Here is a 16,226-nt window from a genome sequence, read left to right on the forward strand (position 1 = left end):
TAGTGGAAATATAATCCAATCAGATAGCCAAGACTACCATTAAAAGCTGATGGGTAACGTTCATGTTTGGAGACCTGCCCTACAGTCCCCTCCCAGAAGTGATTTATGCCACCAAGAAAGTGCACATCAGGCTTAAGCGTCTACCAAGAAAATGTACATTGTTATAAACAAAAAGAAGTTAGATTCTTTTTTTTGTTTTGTTTTTTAGGAGTCTCGCTGTGTCACCAGGCTAGAGTGCAGTGGCCCAATCTCGGCTCACTGCAACCTCCGACTCTCTGGTTCAAGCGATTCTCCTGCCTCAGCCTCCCGAGTAGCTGGGATTACAGGTATGCACCACCACATCCAGCTAATTTTTGTATTTTTAGTAGAGACGGGGTTTCACCATGTTGGCTAGGATGGTCTCGATCTCCTGACCTCGTGATTCGCCTACCTCGGCCTCCTAAAATGCTGGGATAATAGGTGTGAGTCACAGCACCCAGCCTAGATTCGTATTTTTGGGTTATGATGAAGAGACAAGAGACAGAGCGAGAAAAGGATTAAGAAAATTAGGAACAGACAAGAGAAGTGGCATGAAAAGGAGGAGACGGAGGATAGAGCAGAAACAGGAAGAATGACATGAAAATACGGATTTCTTCTTGGTATTTTTCTTCCTTCATGTTAGATGAAGGGAAATAGCTTATTCTAGAATAATTCCCTCTAGAGACCCTGTTTTTAAATGGAATACCTTGTAGTACATTAGACAGGCAACAACTCTATTCTTGGCAATGAAACAAACCACCGCAACTCAACACCTGATTGGACAGAGAGCAGGCACCTCTCACTCTTGTTCATGTGCTTGAGGCCTTTCAAAAGGGAAAAAAATGTGTGTGATGCCAAATGAGAGCTTCAGTGAATGAATGCCGCAGCAACTACGGCCACCACTGTTAAATTGACATTATGTGAGTTGAGCAGGAGATGGAGAGGCATTGATGAATTACAGACATACAGATTCAGGCACTTTCTGAAGTTTCGTTCTAAGTGACATCTGTCTGTGTCCACGGAGACCATTCCTCCCATCCAGGTGCAGCATGGGGACCTGCCATGACTTCGGGGGTGGATGAATTAAGAGTTTTCCATTTTAACAGTTATGTCTTTATAGTCATATGTGTTAGAGAAACTAAAACTCACCTATCAAACCTATGATTTTAAGAATTCTATTTTTAACATGAGACTGAGTAGGTTTTTCTTTAAGTGAGCAATTTTAAAGACAATATTAAATAAATAAGAAAGTACATGGAAAGGGAAGAGAGGGGGCAGAAGTTATGAGAGAGCACTGAATATCACCAAAGCTCAGAAAACACTTCAGGAAGTGAGCAGACATCATTCAAGGGTTATCTTTCTATCATCCTCTCCCCTCTCTTGAGACTGGTCCTTCTTGCGTTCATTTTATCTATTGTGCTTCTCTAGTTTGCCCTGCTCCTGTCTTCACCGAACACATTCCTACTGCTCTGAATCAATGACAGTGTCAATGGGCAGGACAGTCCTTCTGTGGTCCCATTCAGCCTTGGCTCCAAATTCACAATCTAGCAAAGAAGAGGTGTCTAGACTGCCACCAGCATCGTATAGTGAAGGAATGGCCTCTAAATCAGCCATTTTCCCAGGACCTTTCCGCCCTCTCCACCAGCACTCCCCGCTCCTCCTTACCCCAGCGAGAACAGCAGTGTACAGTGACATGTGTCAAGGGCTCCAGCCATGGGAAAGGTGGAATCCTGTCCAAGGAGAGACAGTAGCTGAAATCTTGCAATGCTGAAGCTTCTTTTTCTCAGATGGATTCCCCAAGAAGACTGCTATCTACACCCTTGTTAGTCAGAGAAGGAAAGAGTTACATTGAGAAATTCTCTGAGCTCCAGTGAGAAACTCCTTTCTTCCCAGTGACCTCAGGTTACAGGACCCTGCCTGTGTAGGCTTGGGCTTGTCCTTCAGGGCTCATTTTAATGGAGTGAAAAAGCATTCCTTAGTCAATGACATGACCTAGGAGTTCTTGTGTCATTTTCCCTTCAAATTGCCATTGCAGGAATGCAACGTGATACCTAATTTACAGTATCGTGTAATCACCGAGAGCCCCCTCTGTGCAGCTGCCCTTCCCACCATCCATGTTTGACAGGCCACCACTCTTCCACTCTGATGTCAAGGTGAGCCTCTGATAAGAGGGTGTGTTACTCTGTTTGTGTTGCTATAAAGGAATACCTCAGACTGGGTAATTATACAGAAAAGTGGTTTATTTGGCTCACAGGTCTGCAGGATGTACAGGGAGCACAGTGTCAGTATCTGCTTCTGGGGAGGTCCTCAGGACACTTCCAATCACAGCAGAGGGGGAGTCAGCAGTCACATAGCAAGACCAGGAGTAGGAGCAAGAGAGAGACGGGGGAGGTGCCAGGCTTTTTTAAACAACAGCTCACTAGTGAACTCATAGAGTGAGAACTCATTCATTATGATGAGGACAGGGCACCAAGCCATTCATGAGGGGTCCACCTCCATGACTTCCCAGTAAGCCCATCTCCAACATTGGGTGTCACATTTCAATGTAAGATTTGGAGGGGACAAAACATCCAAATCATATCAGAGGGCCAATCAAATCCCAGAACACTGAAAAGAACAGCAACCCCTGATCCCCACTGGGCATGAAGAGTAGCGAGGTTGCCAGTCCTACTTTCCCACCAAGACTCAAAACTGAAGACAGCTTAGCCTATTTTGGATGCTATTGACTGATACTAATGATTTCACTCCTGTCTACACCCAGAGTTTGGGGGCATAAATGCAATGTGGTACTATAAATGTTTTAGTCTGTGCCAATTCCTATGGTATAAATACTGTCATCACAGCTAATTTCAATCTACAAACATGATGTCAATTGACTCACAAAATTCCTGAAAATTTAACAAGCAGCTCTTGCAAGTTTAAGTCTGCTGCAGCATAGCACTTACATGTATATTCTATAGAGTTCTTTAGCAGGACATGGTACTGTGTGGTTGGGGATGCCAGTGCTAGCATCTCCGACGTATTCCTTCATCTTCACCTTCATCCTTACTTTTCCTTCCACTTTTCCTCAGTTATTAAAAACGCCTCACGTCCTCTCTTCTTCTCTACTGGCTCTCATTTTGTATGGACATTCAGGCCATGGGGAAACTGAGATGATGCATTTCCATTTTACTACGTCACTCATTCTGTGACAGCTGAAATTCGGGCAGAGCTGAAAACAAGCAAGTTAGACATAAAAGATTCCACAGTTGCTACAGATACTGTTCAAATATAATACATAATTGGGCACTAATAATTAGACATCTGAAGTTGAATAACACACAGTCTTGCCTTTTAAGGCTCACAGATGAATGAGAAGATGCAAATAATGTCTCCATGGCAGACATTAGCGATTGATTCCAGAATTCACATACCACTGTTTTTTCTTTCTCAATACAGTGATCCCTACTGATTAATCACAGTTGGCACTGAAAATGGAATGTATTTACCATCCCTGGCCTATGTGTATCAAAGCACTAAGTGCAGGAGAGAAGGGACAGGAAAGATGTAAAAGGCAGAAAGGTGCCAATGGAGGGTGCCATAGACAAGTCTCACTGCAATTTGTACCTAATGCTGGCCCTGTCTGTAGACTTACCTCTAGGTGCATGTCATCTCAAAGTCGCCATGAAACACTACATTTTTGTCCCTAGGATTGTCCGTGGCAAGAATCAACGGGAGGGCACAGGCATGCCTATGTCTGTGGCTGTGGGAACAATGGAAGGGGCTGAGCTTATTGCTCTGGAAGGCTGCTATTTGTGATTAGAAGGGATCATAAGAATGATGGAAGCCAAGCTGTGCTTTCAGAGAGGGGTCCAAGTGTGGAGTGCCAGCCATGATCCACTTCTTCCAAAGGCAAGTGGCTGCTGCTCTGGGGGTGGGAGGGGAGCTTAAGAAGGAGACTCACACTGCCCCTGTATGTAATCTGGTTCCTTTCCACATTGTCAGGGGCCTGGGTGATCCCTGATATTTTATCTTCAAATGTGATCTGGGGTCTATAGTTGGACACATAGATGAGATGAGTTTTTTTTAATGGAAGAGAAGGGAACTTTTTTTTATTTTTTGAGACAGAGTCTTGCTCTGTCGTCCAGGTTGGAGCGCAGTGGCACGATCTTGGCTCACTACAGCCTCTGCCTCCCAAGTTCAAGTGATTCTCCTGCCTCAGCCTCCTGAGTAGCCGGGATTACAGGCATGCACCACCACACCCAGCTAATTTTTGTGTGTTTTTAGTGTAGACACCAGGTTGGCCAGGCTGATCTCAAATTCCTGACCTCAAATGATCCGCCCACCTCGGCCTCCCAAAGTGCTGGGATGACAGGTGTGAGCCTCTCAGCCTGGACGGGAACTGATTTTTAATACATACTCTATCATGAGCACCCATTCTAACCCCAATACTAAGCCTCGGTGAGGGGGGATGGTGTCCTGGAGCAAATAGGCAATAACAGCAGGGTTACAGGCACTGCCTTGTCCTGGGGTTGGTGTCTTTGCTGTTGTCCACTGAGTTCCTAGACTCTGGAAGCTTCTTGTCTCAGATCTAATGTCTCTAGGATCTAATGGTTCCCTGAGCCTCCTGACACCCATACCTCTGACCTAGAGTAACGTAACCTTGCCACACCTTAGTTTACATTTGTGTGGCTCTTTACAAGGCTTTGTATTCTTTTTAAAGAACCTTTTGAAAGGATCTTAGTGAGAAGCAGCCAATGGAAGGGATCTTTGACGGTGAAATCCAGGCACTGTAGTCCCACCCGATACTTCCCCCATAGCACTGCCTTAACTACTCCTTTGCTAAAAGACTGATCTTGTCCACACACTGATTTGTAGAAAGCAAAGCTCAACATGAAATGAACAAGCTGAAAGTGCTGGGCCAAACAGGGTCCTGAGCCCTTAACCCCTGGGGAGGACTGCAGTGAAGTTCAGAGGATAACATCACTTGCTCCACGTGCTTTTTCTAGGTTCTGATCAAAAGGGAACAGACCGACAGCCTCGATACTTTGCTGGTAGAGTCATCACTCAATCACAGCATCCCCAGGGAATAGGAGAGGCATAGGATCTAACCCTTGCTATTTTTATTTTTGGAGACACAAATGAGGCAGTCGGTTCTGGAGGAAGTCACGAAATAAGCTCTGAATCAGATGGTATTTCACCCACCATCGGAGGCAGGATGACTTGTGCTATCACCTACCAAATCAAAGAGCTCTCCACACTTGCTAAATGGGACATGAAATGGCCTTGTGCAGTTCCAGCACAGAAAAGGCAAGGACTGGGGTACCAGCCAGGCTGCAGGCAGAGGCCCTCCCTCCTTGGGGCCTCAGCTTTCTGGAAGGGAGGGTGGGAGTGTGGAGTGTGGGAGGAGAGAGAGAGATCCCATGTCTGCCACTGCCCAAAAGAGCCAAGGTCTTGGTGCTGGCAGGAAAGACAGTGAAAGTGAGATGTTTTCCACTCAAAGTTAGAGCTAGAAGCAGGAGTAGGAGTAGTAGAGGGTGCAGAAGACCTTTTTTTTTTTTTTTTTTTTTTAAGAAAGAGTCTTACTCTGTTGCCCAGGCTGGAGTGGAATGCAGTGGCACAGTCTTGGCTCACTGCAACCTTTGCCTCCCGGGTTCAAGCGATTCCCCTGCCTCAGTCTCCCTAATAGCTGGGACTACAGGCGCCCACCACCAAGCCAGGCTAATTTTTGTATTTTTACTAGAGACGGGGTTTTGCCATGTTGGCCAGACTGGTTTTGAACTCCTGACCTTAAATGATCCAGAGGGCATCTCTATGAACCAGAGCCACCAGTGTCAGCTTTCACTCCCGGCACCCCCTGTGCTCCCTAGGACTCTCCCGTTCCTGTCTCCTCATGTCCAATTCCAGATTCTCCTCCCAGCTCTTCCTCTAACTCCCTGCGACCTGGGCAAGTAATTTTTCAGTATTACCACATTAGAAACAAGGAGAATGGGTTTGACCTCTCTATATCCCAAATAGTTATAAGCTCCTTTGGGGTGCTGGTTGTGTCTTATACCAGTGGTCCCCAACCTTTTTGGCCCCAGGGACCAGTTTCATGGAAGACAATTTTTCTATGGACTGGTGGGGGGTGGGGGGGGGTGGTTTCTGGGTGATTCAAGCCCACTGCATTTATTGTGCATTTTATTTCTATTATTATTACATTGTAATATATAATGAAATAATTATGCAACTCACCATAATGTAGAATCAATCAGAACCCTGAGCTTGTTTTCCTGAAACTAGCTGGACCCATCTGGGGCATCTGGGGGTGACGGGAGACAGTGACAGATCATCAGGCCTTAGATTCTCATAAGAAATGTGCAACCTAGATCCCTCGCATGCACAATTCACGATAGGGTTCGTGCTTCTATGAGAATCTAATGCCGCTGCTGATCTGACAGGAGGCAAAGCTCTAGCAGTAATGCGAGTGATGGGGAGGAGCCGAAAACACAGATGAAGCTTTCCTGGCTTGCCTGACGTTCACCTCCTGCTCTGTGGCTTGGTCCTGGTCCCCAGCCCAGGGGTTGGGGATCCCTGTCTTATGACACTTTATTTCCCAGAGCATCCAGAGCTGTACTTGGAACATACAACATACTTGAGCATGACCTTTTGATGTGATCTGCTCACACAGGATTCACTCCCAGCTAACACAGACCTTTCCTTCCTCTTAAAGATTCCCGAGGAATTTTATCATGAACCAGGTGTTTGGGCCATTAAAAAAAAAATTATGACAGCTATTTTGATTGAACACACCACAGAGAGAGTGTTCAGTGCTATTTTGGAAGGAACCTATTTCATTACTGCAAAATTCTTATTTTAATTCTTGGATGGCCGTTAAAATGGAACCCCTTTCCATGTGAAACGGTTACCCTGCATCTTGTGAAGCCTCCCCAGAAACTGGGACCTTATTTCCTCTAAAGGCAGTCCATCGGTTCTTCCAGCTTTTATGCCACTAAAAATTTCTACTTTACCAAATGCTGAAATCTATTTGTATAGCATACTTCCATTGGTACTCTACTCCTTCGGATATTTATGAGAAATAAATAAAGTTATAGGTGAATATTTTATATTATAGGACATATAGGTTATATTTGGTTTAGTTTTGTTTACCTCAATAATCTAAACTTATTTCCTTATAATAAACATTTATTTAGATTGAAGAAAAAAATAATACGAGTCCTAACAAACCCCTCTCGCCACTTCCACTCCAGCCTTCCAAGGACAGCACCACTTTGGCTGGTTGGATATGCAGGGACCCTCTGTGGCTACAGAGAGGAAGGACATGTTCCCTTCCTTTGCTCTTGGCCTCCTGAGGGTCGGCTGTAACCTAGCAAACTTTCAACTTGGGGATTAATGGTAAGTGTCCCTCAGGATGTGGGTGTCATGAGGACTCCAGGACTGAAGTCTCTGGGGATGGTGCTTTGGCTGAAAAGGCCAGCCGTGTTTCCAGGGGTAGGACAGGATCCTTCCAGCATGATCAGAAACTTACTGGGCACCCTTAGAGCTGGCAGGGCTGACAGTAAGATAAGCCAGGCCAGGCAAGATTATAGATACTTCTACCATCTCTGTTGTGGATGCCCAAGGAGACTGAGTACAAACCGATACTTAATTTTTTATTCAAATCTTTTCATTGATAAAATGAGATAACAGGCTTCTCTGTCTATGGAGTAGCCATTCTTTTGTTCCTTTACTTTCTTAATAAACTTGCTTTCACTTTGAAAAAAAAAATGAGATAATAACAACCCATTACCTTGTGATTCCTTAAATGTCTGAGGAAATTAATGTCAGGATCTGAAGCTGCTCTAAGAAGAAAGGCTGAATTATGATTAGAATTATGGATCCTCAAAGAGGCTGTGAAGAGACATTGTGTGAGCCTGTGAACTAACTGCCTATAGATAATGAGAACTGATGAGCAGTTCATAGTTTAAGTTTTTACTGTGTGCCAGGCACTGCTCTAAGCACCTCACATGAATAAGGACACTGTGTCCTCAAAACAACTCTTTCAGGTAGGTACTATTATTATCTCTACTCTACAGCAAGGAAACCAAAGCGCAGAGTTTAAGACTTCACCCACAATGCCACCTAGAAAGTGAGAGTCTGGCCAGGGGTGGTGGCTCACACTTGTAATCCCAACACTTTGGGAGGCTAAGGCAGGAGTTCAAGACCAGCCTGGGCAACACAGCAATATCCTGTCTCCAAAACAACAACAAAAAAATGGGTGTGGTGGCATGAACCTGTAGTCTCAGCTACTCAGGAGGCTGAGGCAGGAGGATCCCTTGGGCCCAGCTGCATTGAGCTATGGTCACACCACTGTACTCCAGTCTGGGTGACAGCAAGATCCTGTCTCCAAATAAAATAAAATAAAATAAAATAAAATAAAACTGTATTAGTCCATTTTCATATTGCTATAAAGAAATACCTGAGACTGAGTAATTTATAAAGAAACGAGGTTTAATTGGCTCCTGATTCTGCAGGCTGTACAAGAAGCATGGCAGCATCTGCTTCTGGGGAGGCCTCAGGAAACTTACAGTGATGGCGGAAACTTACAGTGAAGAGCCAGCACTTCACATGGTTGGAGCAGGAGGAAGAGAGAGAATGGGGAGGTACCACACACTTTTAAAGGACCAGATCTCACAATAACTCAGTCACTCACCATCACGAGAACAATGGGATGGTGCTAACCCATTGTTAACTCCGCCCCCATGATCTAATCACCTCCCACCAGGCACCACCTCCAACACTGGCAATTACAGTTCGATATGAGATTTGGTGGGGACACAGATGCAAACCATATCAAAAAGAAAAGAAAGTGAGAGCCAGAGAGTCAGCCCTGCTCCTCACCCCACCACAACCCTGGCAGGTGGTTATGCGGAACATTCTCGTGGGCTCGCAGCGAAGTGTGTTTATGAACCTGCATACAAATAGGTATGTTCACATTGACATTGATCATTTTATCTTTTTTTAGTCTGGTTTCTCCTCTGCTACTGATCCTCCACAAGTATAGGGATTGAAATAGCAAGGACAGATCAGGGGAACTGACTGAAGAGTGACCTGTATTGCTCATGGGAGCTGCAAGCTGAAAAGGTGCTAAAGAATGTCCCAGACAGCAAGCAAGCAAGGCAGTGCTTAAAGTGGTGCTGGCTTAAAAATAATAACCTCCCAACTAACAATCTGATGTGAATCCTAATAGCCTCTCTTTGGGCTCCCACCGGCCCACGATCTTGGAGACACAGAGCAAAATCATTGTCTGCAGCCAACTCTCTTAACTACATCTGCCTGGAAGGCAACCAGCGCCTCACCTCTTGCCCCAGATGTCTGCATCTAGAGGTTCACATAACCTAGACCCAGTTAGAGCCCAGGCAAAGGCTTCAGCCTTTTCCTGTGATAGAACAGAAGGATGCAGAGACCAAACCATAATGTGTGAAACGTAAGGACCTAGCAAATCACAGAATGGAGTCCCCTCTTTTTATAGGGGATAGCACTAAAGCCAGAGAGGTTAAGTCATTTGTTTCATATCACACAGCTAGTGCCTTATCCATCTTTGTTTCCCTGAAGTCAAGCATAGGAGGTATCTGGTAAATGTTTAATTAGTTATCTGCATGAATTTTGGGAGGCTACTGAACCTCTCTGGTTTCAGTTCTATTGACCACAAAATATGAAAAATCATCCCTGCTCTATAAGTTCCACAGAATTATTGTGAGATGAGGATCCAATAAGATTTATCCTCTGCGCCTCACCTTCCCTCCAGATATAATCACTGGCAGGCAAGAAAAGTGACATATTATCTTTTCTCTTTTCCCTTCTCCTCTGTCTTCTAGATTTGAAAGCAAAGTATCGTGATGTCCTAGCCAAGATCGTACACTGAAGCAGGAGAGGATATTGACTTAGACTTGGGTAGGAAACCAGAGAGGAAAACAATTGAGAGACTTGATGGGGTTTTGTCTTTGATAACTTTTTTATCAAAATTAACTATATTTTGTTCCTACCACAAGGAGAAGAAGTGAGTGTATTGAGACACCCTGGAGATAACCTGGATCACTCACTTCATTTTAGAGATAAGGACCTGAAAGGAAAAGAAAACCTGCCCCAGGTCGCACAGCTGGTTCCCACCAAGCCTCCCGATTCCCGCTCCTCTCCTGAAACATTAGCCTTTACGCACAGCTTCCAGAAGGGAGGGTATTATTCTCGGCAAGGCTCGAAACTAAAGCAGTTGGTATCTATAGCCAAGGTATGCTTGGTCTTATCTGGGCAGCTGACTCACTTCTGGACTCAGCCCCCTCCCTGATTACTTAACTGCACATTCTTGCATTAAAAAAAAAGTACCATATTTATTATCATATTCGTGCATATCCTAAGCATTTCACATGTGTAAAACTCTGCTACTGCATTCGCTACCCCCTCTATCTTGTGTTTTCTTATATTTTTGCGATCCCGTCAATTGCTGTTTTTTGTTGGTTTGTTTTGTTTTTACATTTCAACTTTTATTTTAGATTCAGTGCGTAGATGTGCAGATTTGTTACGTTGGAATATTGTGTGATGCTGCAGTTTGGAGTATGGATCCTGTCACCCTGGCAGTGAGCACAGTACCCGTGAGGTAGTTTTGTAACCCACTTTCCTTTCCCTTCTCCTTCTGGTAGTCCCGTCTATTGTTTCCACAGTTATGTCCATGTATGCTCAATGCGTAACTCCCACTTGTAAGTGAGAACATACGGTGTTTGGTTTTCTATTCCTGTGTTAATTTGCTTAGGATTATGGCCTCTAGCTGCACCCATGTTGCTGCAAAGGACATGATTTCATTCCTTCCATTTCTTTAAAGGGGATGGCTTAGGGTTCTGAGGGGTATCCTCATTACAAATCCAGCCTCCTTGACTCTGGAGCCTCCCTTGACTCTTGCAACAAGTCTGGTTGAACAAGTCTTAATGCTCTATCACATTGATGTCTGTGATACTCCACTCTCCCCTTTTCACAGACAGTGGCCTCTCTGACCACTCTTCCCCTGAGGTTACTCCTCCCTCCTAGCCTGGATATGGGCAGAGAATCCCATGGTCTCAGCAGTAATCTTTAGGCAGAAGGCCCCTTTACTTTAGCTCAAGCCCCACCCTCTCTTCTTTGCTCTAAACTATGTTTCTACATTCATGCCCCTTCACCAGCCCCTCCTCAAACCCAACAGTGCAGATGAATGAGGGCCTCCCCACCCTGACAATCCTTCCTTGACTTCACATCTCCACCCTGCCTGACCTACAAACCTTCCATTCACCATCACTCCTTTCTCTACCCTGACCCCCAGCTCCAAGTTCTTCCTGTAGGTCCTACACTTGCCACGCTTCTCAGTGTATCCCATTCTCTCTGTTCTTATACTGCCATAATCTTATCTCTGGCAGCAGAGCCATAATCTCCGAGCATCCAGACATCTTCCCCCTCAACTCATTCTGCATTCTTTTCTCAGAGTAGTCTTCCTAAAGCCTGGATATGATCTTGCACCTCTATGGCTCAGAAACCATTGATGGCACGATGTTGGTTATCAAAGTCATTCCAAATTCCTGAGCCTGGCATTGCAGATGCTTATATGTCCTCATCCCATTCTTGTAAGTTTCCAGAACACTCACCATGTGCCATGTCGGGTACTGTGCCAGGTGCTTTTGCATTATGACATGTGTGCAACTTTGAAGTCATCAGTGGAAATGGTGACAGATATGGGTGTCTTTTAATATTTTCAACCTTCAGCAAATGAACTCAGAATTGAGTGATTTTTTCTAAGTTCCATATTTAAAAGAAACATTCAATGATAAGGAAACATCAATTGATTATGGGAATTATTAATAACCAACATTTTTGAGCACTTACTGTGTTCCAGTCAGTGGATTAAGCATTTACATACATTGGCTTATTTAAATGTGACAAGAAACTGATGAGTCATTATTATGGTTCATTTACAAAAGACGAAACTGAAGATTAAAGAAGTTAAGTGACTTGCCTGATATCAGAGACCAGGAAGCAGTGAAGCTCACCAGGAACCCAGGTGTGTCTGATTTCCAGGTCCTTGCACTTCGTTGTTCTACTCTGCTGCCTTGGTAACAACAGGTTGCAAGAAGTGTCAGGGAGTGCCTCCCTCCTTCTCCCTCCCCCTCCCCTCCCCCGCCCCACTTATGACTTCATGCTCCTGGTTGCATGACAGCACGGGATCTAGAAAGCACATACCTTAAGTATAATGTGTGAGATTCTATTGAAAATTCCACATTTCGGGTCAGGCATGGTGGCTCACACCTGTAATCCCAGCACTTTGAGAGGCCGAGGCAGGTGGATCACCTGAGGTGCGGAGTTCGAGGCCAGCCTGACCAATATGGTGAAAACCCATCTCTACTAAAAAAATACAAAAATTAGCCAGGCATGGTGGTACATGCTCGTAGTCCCAGCTACTTGGGAGGCCGAGTCAGGGAAATTGCTTGAACCGGGGAGGCAGAGGTTGCAGTGAGCTGAGATCACGCCACTGCACTCCAACCTGGGCAACAGAGCGAGAGTCCGTCTCAAAAGAACTAAATAAACAAAATGAAATTACAAATTTTAAGTGGGGGAAATAAGGAGATCAACAGGTACAAACTTTCAGTTATAAGATGAATACGTTCTGGAGATCTAATGTATAGTATGGTGACTATAGTTAATAATAGTGCATTGTATGCTTGAAATTTGCTAAGAGAGTAGATCTTAAGTGTTCTCACTGCAAAGAAAAAATTTAAGGGTAACTGTGAGATTAATATTAATTAACTTGATTATGGTAAGAATTCCACTATACATACATATATACACACATATATATAATCATTACACTGTATATGTTAGACACATACAATTTTTGTTTGTCAATCATACCTCAATGAAGCTAGAAAAAAATTCAAAATTTTCTTTTGATAGTATTCATGGAATAATGGAAGACATTACAATTCTCATGACAAGACAATGTCAACATCCAGCATTTTGATGTACTTGTGTTGGCTGGGATTCAAATCTCATCTGAAGCAATGGTAATAGCCTCTGTTGGAATGTCCCATCCCAGATCACGAAGCACTTTCCCACACTGTCTCCCTGAATTCTCACCAAGACCCTGAAAAGTGCTACTAGCCTCATCATTAAAAATAAATAAACTTATTAAAAATATACTGAGGTCATAGAATTAAAGATACTTGCCTAAAGTCACATTACCTGTAACTGGTCAATTTTTTAACTGCTCAATGTTGCTTCTTTTATTTTTTTTTTTTTGAGATGGAGTCTTGCTGTGTCGCCCAGGCTGGAGTACAGTGGCACAATCTCTACTCACTGCAAGCTCCACCTCTTGGGTTCACGCCATTTTCCTGCCTCAGCCTCCCGAGTAGCTGGGACTACTGGTGCCTGCCACCACGCCCGGATAATTTTTTGTATTTTTAGTAGAGGTGGGGTTTCAGAGTGTTAGCCAGGATGGTCTCGATCTCCTGACCTTATGATCTGCCTGCCTCAGCCTCCCAAAGTGCTGAGATTACAGGCATAAGCCACCGTGCCCGGTCCCCATATTGCCCTTTAATAACACCACTTCTTGGATACAAGTTATTCTCAGACAGATCTCATTTTACAGAGCTTTTCACAGTATGGGTAACAGTTACTGGACTAGAACCACATAAAATGATCACTGCGCAGGATCATTCATCGCAGAGCATTCGCTGAATCCCAAAGTCTTCCCAGGAGATAGAATAGCTCTGCTGAGGCACTTCGGCCTGAAAGGATTTGCTGTAATGTGATTTCACCTGAATGTTTAGCCATGGCTGCAAATTCCGCTTCAAAGAAAGGGCCTCTCTTTACAAGTGACTGTTGTGGCTGTTTCTCTGCAGCTGGCATTCCAGAGCAAACCAGGGATTAGAGGAGTTTCTCTTTGGACTTGGAGATAAAAAAGGCAGGCTAGGGACCCACACAGTCTACACCCCCTTCCCCAGCTGGTGATGCTTTTTCTAATTCTGATTCAATGTGCCCACCTGGTTGTCATTATACAGGGCCAGACTCACAGCCTGGGAGGACAGACCAGACTTCCCCAAAACTAAAACCACCCTGGGGCTGCAGCAGTCTTCGTTTGATGAGGACAAACCACAGACCCCCCATCAGGAAAGCTGGAGAGGGGACGGAGAAGGAGGCTAGCAGAGCCTCTGATCATACTCTCGGTGCCCATGAGCCACTGACAGACACCCTGTCCATCAAAACTGCTCACCCCAAGAAAATGATCAATGACAAGCAGCCCGTGGCGAGATCCTGCAACGGCAAAATGATTCCAGGTGCAAAAGGGCGATGTCTGTGCAGGCGGGGTCAGCTCACGGCACTCACAGGGTGAGGCACAGGATGGACGTGTGAAAGGATTCCCTGCCAACACACACGTACACACACAGTCCCTCTTCTGATGTCATGGTTACCAAGGCAACCCAACATGAGTCATATCTCAAGGTGGATTAGCAGAGCAGGAGAAAGGCTTTTGTTTGTTTGTTCAAAGCTCTTCCCCTTCTTTCCTCTTAATAGCTCTCTCTGATGGTGATAATAGCCAAGTACCTTTCATACCCTCAGAAATCCTAAAATTTGGGTGTTTAGCTTGTTTAATCTTAGAAAGCAATCAACTTTTTCTTGATATTAGATTGGGGCGGGAATCCAGGGCTCAGTGATAATGTTGCATTTGGCAGAGATCTGAAATGATTTCTAGAACTATGAGGGTGGTGACTTAGCAATCATATTCCTTCTGCGCCGAGGCCCACCCCTGAGAGGTGCCTGGCCTTCTCGGAGGAGCCGGCCCTCCTAGCCCCACTCTCCTGCATCTGAGCAAGCAGGCACAGACTAGGCCCTGGGGAGCAGTGTGCTTGCAGACTTTCTATTTTGAGCTCTGCTAGTGCTTCACAGCTCATTGGCTGTGCGTGCCAAACAGGAAGGTCCTCCCGGAAGGGCCACATACTGGAGGATTTCACCTAGAGCAGAAATAAATTAGCAGAGAGAAAGAGATGACTCGTCACGGGGACAAAGCACAATATCACAAAATAAGGCCCTTCCCCTGCCCTAAGGTTAGATTGAACGCTCTCCTCGGAGATGCTGCCTGGATCTCTCACGGACGCCTTGAGAGGTATCCTATAACTAATTTTGGGATGGGCCCTTTTCAACTGGAAATGCCAGGCAGTGATTACTGAATCTGCCTTGTGTCAGAAGCCTTATACCTAATAGGCATGACCACGGGTTCAAATCACCTCCTAGTAATTAATTAGTGGGCAAAAACAAGTGCTTTGAGCTCAAGAAAGGAAGAATGATGGTTTCTTGGGTGCCAGTAAAACCAACTTTAGGCCTCTCTCCTCCTTAGCTCAAGGTGCCCCTAGTTCTTCACCTCTGTTTTAATGGAAAGCCTGAGTTAGGTTTTATTAAAGTGGAATTACTTGACCCGGTAAAGTTCAACTGAAGGTAACTGTTATTCAATGTTTGCACAAAAGAAGCACAAACAACTCCATGTCAACTCACCTGTCCCCACCTACAATGCAAACAGCAGCTGTCAAGACTTTTCATCATCGACTGTTATGAAAAACCTAACACGGACCAGGAAAGTACTTCTTGAGCAAAACGACTCCTGGCATGGAATCTGTGGTCACCAGAGCTGTTAATAATAATAATAATAACAACAATAAAAAATAAGTGCTGGGGAGAGGACTAGGCTTTGTTTGAAAGAAAAATTTTTAGGCTGGGTGTGGTGGTTCACACCTATAATCCCAGCACTTCAAGAGGCCAAGGTGGGCAAATCATGAGGTCAAGAGATCGAGACCATCCTGGCTAACATGGTGAAACTCCATCTCTACTAAAAATACAAAAAAATTAGCCAGGCGTGGTGGCGGGCGCCTGTAGTCGCAGCTACTCGGGAGGCTGAGGTAGGAGAATGGCGTGAACCAGGGAGGCAGAGCTTGCAATGAGCTGAGATCACATCACTGTACTCTAGCCTGGGCGACAGAGCCAGACTCCGTCTCAAAAAAAAAAAAAAAAAAGAAAAGAAAAAGAAAAAGAAAAAATTTTAAATAGTATTTACTTTCATAATCTTTTCTTTCTAACTTCCAAATAGGCCAGCAAATATTCCACTGGGCCCACGTGGAGCCGGGCTGCCTCCCAGGGTGCATGGCCATTCTTTTCCTGTTGCCTTTATCTCAATGAGTAGAGAA

General features: G+C 44.8%; 1 long non-coding RNA gene across 1 annotated transcript; it reads right to left on the minus strand.

The window, feature by feature from the left end:
• Positions 1–2,271: 2,271 nt before the first annotated feature.
• Positions 2,272–15,560, minus strand: LOC144330766 (uncharacterized). Its single transcript, XR_013397230.1, has 3 exons — positions 14,264–15,560; positions 12,011–12,103; positions 2,272–3,229 (listed from the first exon to the last, which is right to left on the minus strand). It is a non-coding gene; the product is annotated as an uncharacterized LOC144330766 (long non-coding RNA).
• Positions 15,561–16,226: the final 666 nt, after the last annotated feature.

Source organism: Macaca mulatta, chromosome 8, assembly GCF_049350105.2.
Source record: "Macaca mulatta isolate MMU2019108-1 chromosome 8, T2T-MMU8v2.0, whole genome shotgun sequence".
Classification (NCBI taxonomy): domain Eukaryota; kingdom Metazoa; phylum Chordata; class Mammalia; order Primates; family Cercopithecidae; genus Macaca; species Macaca mulatta.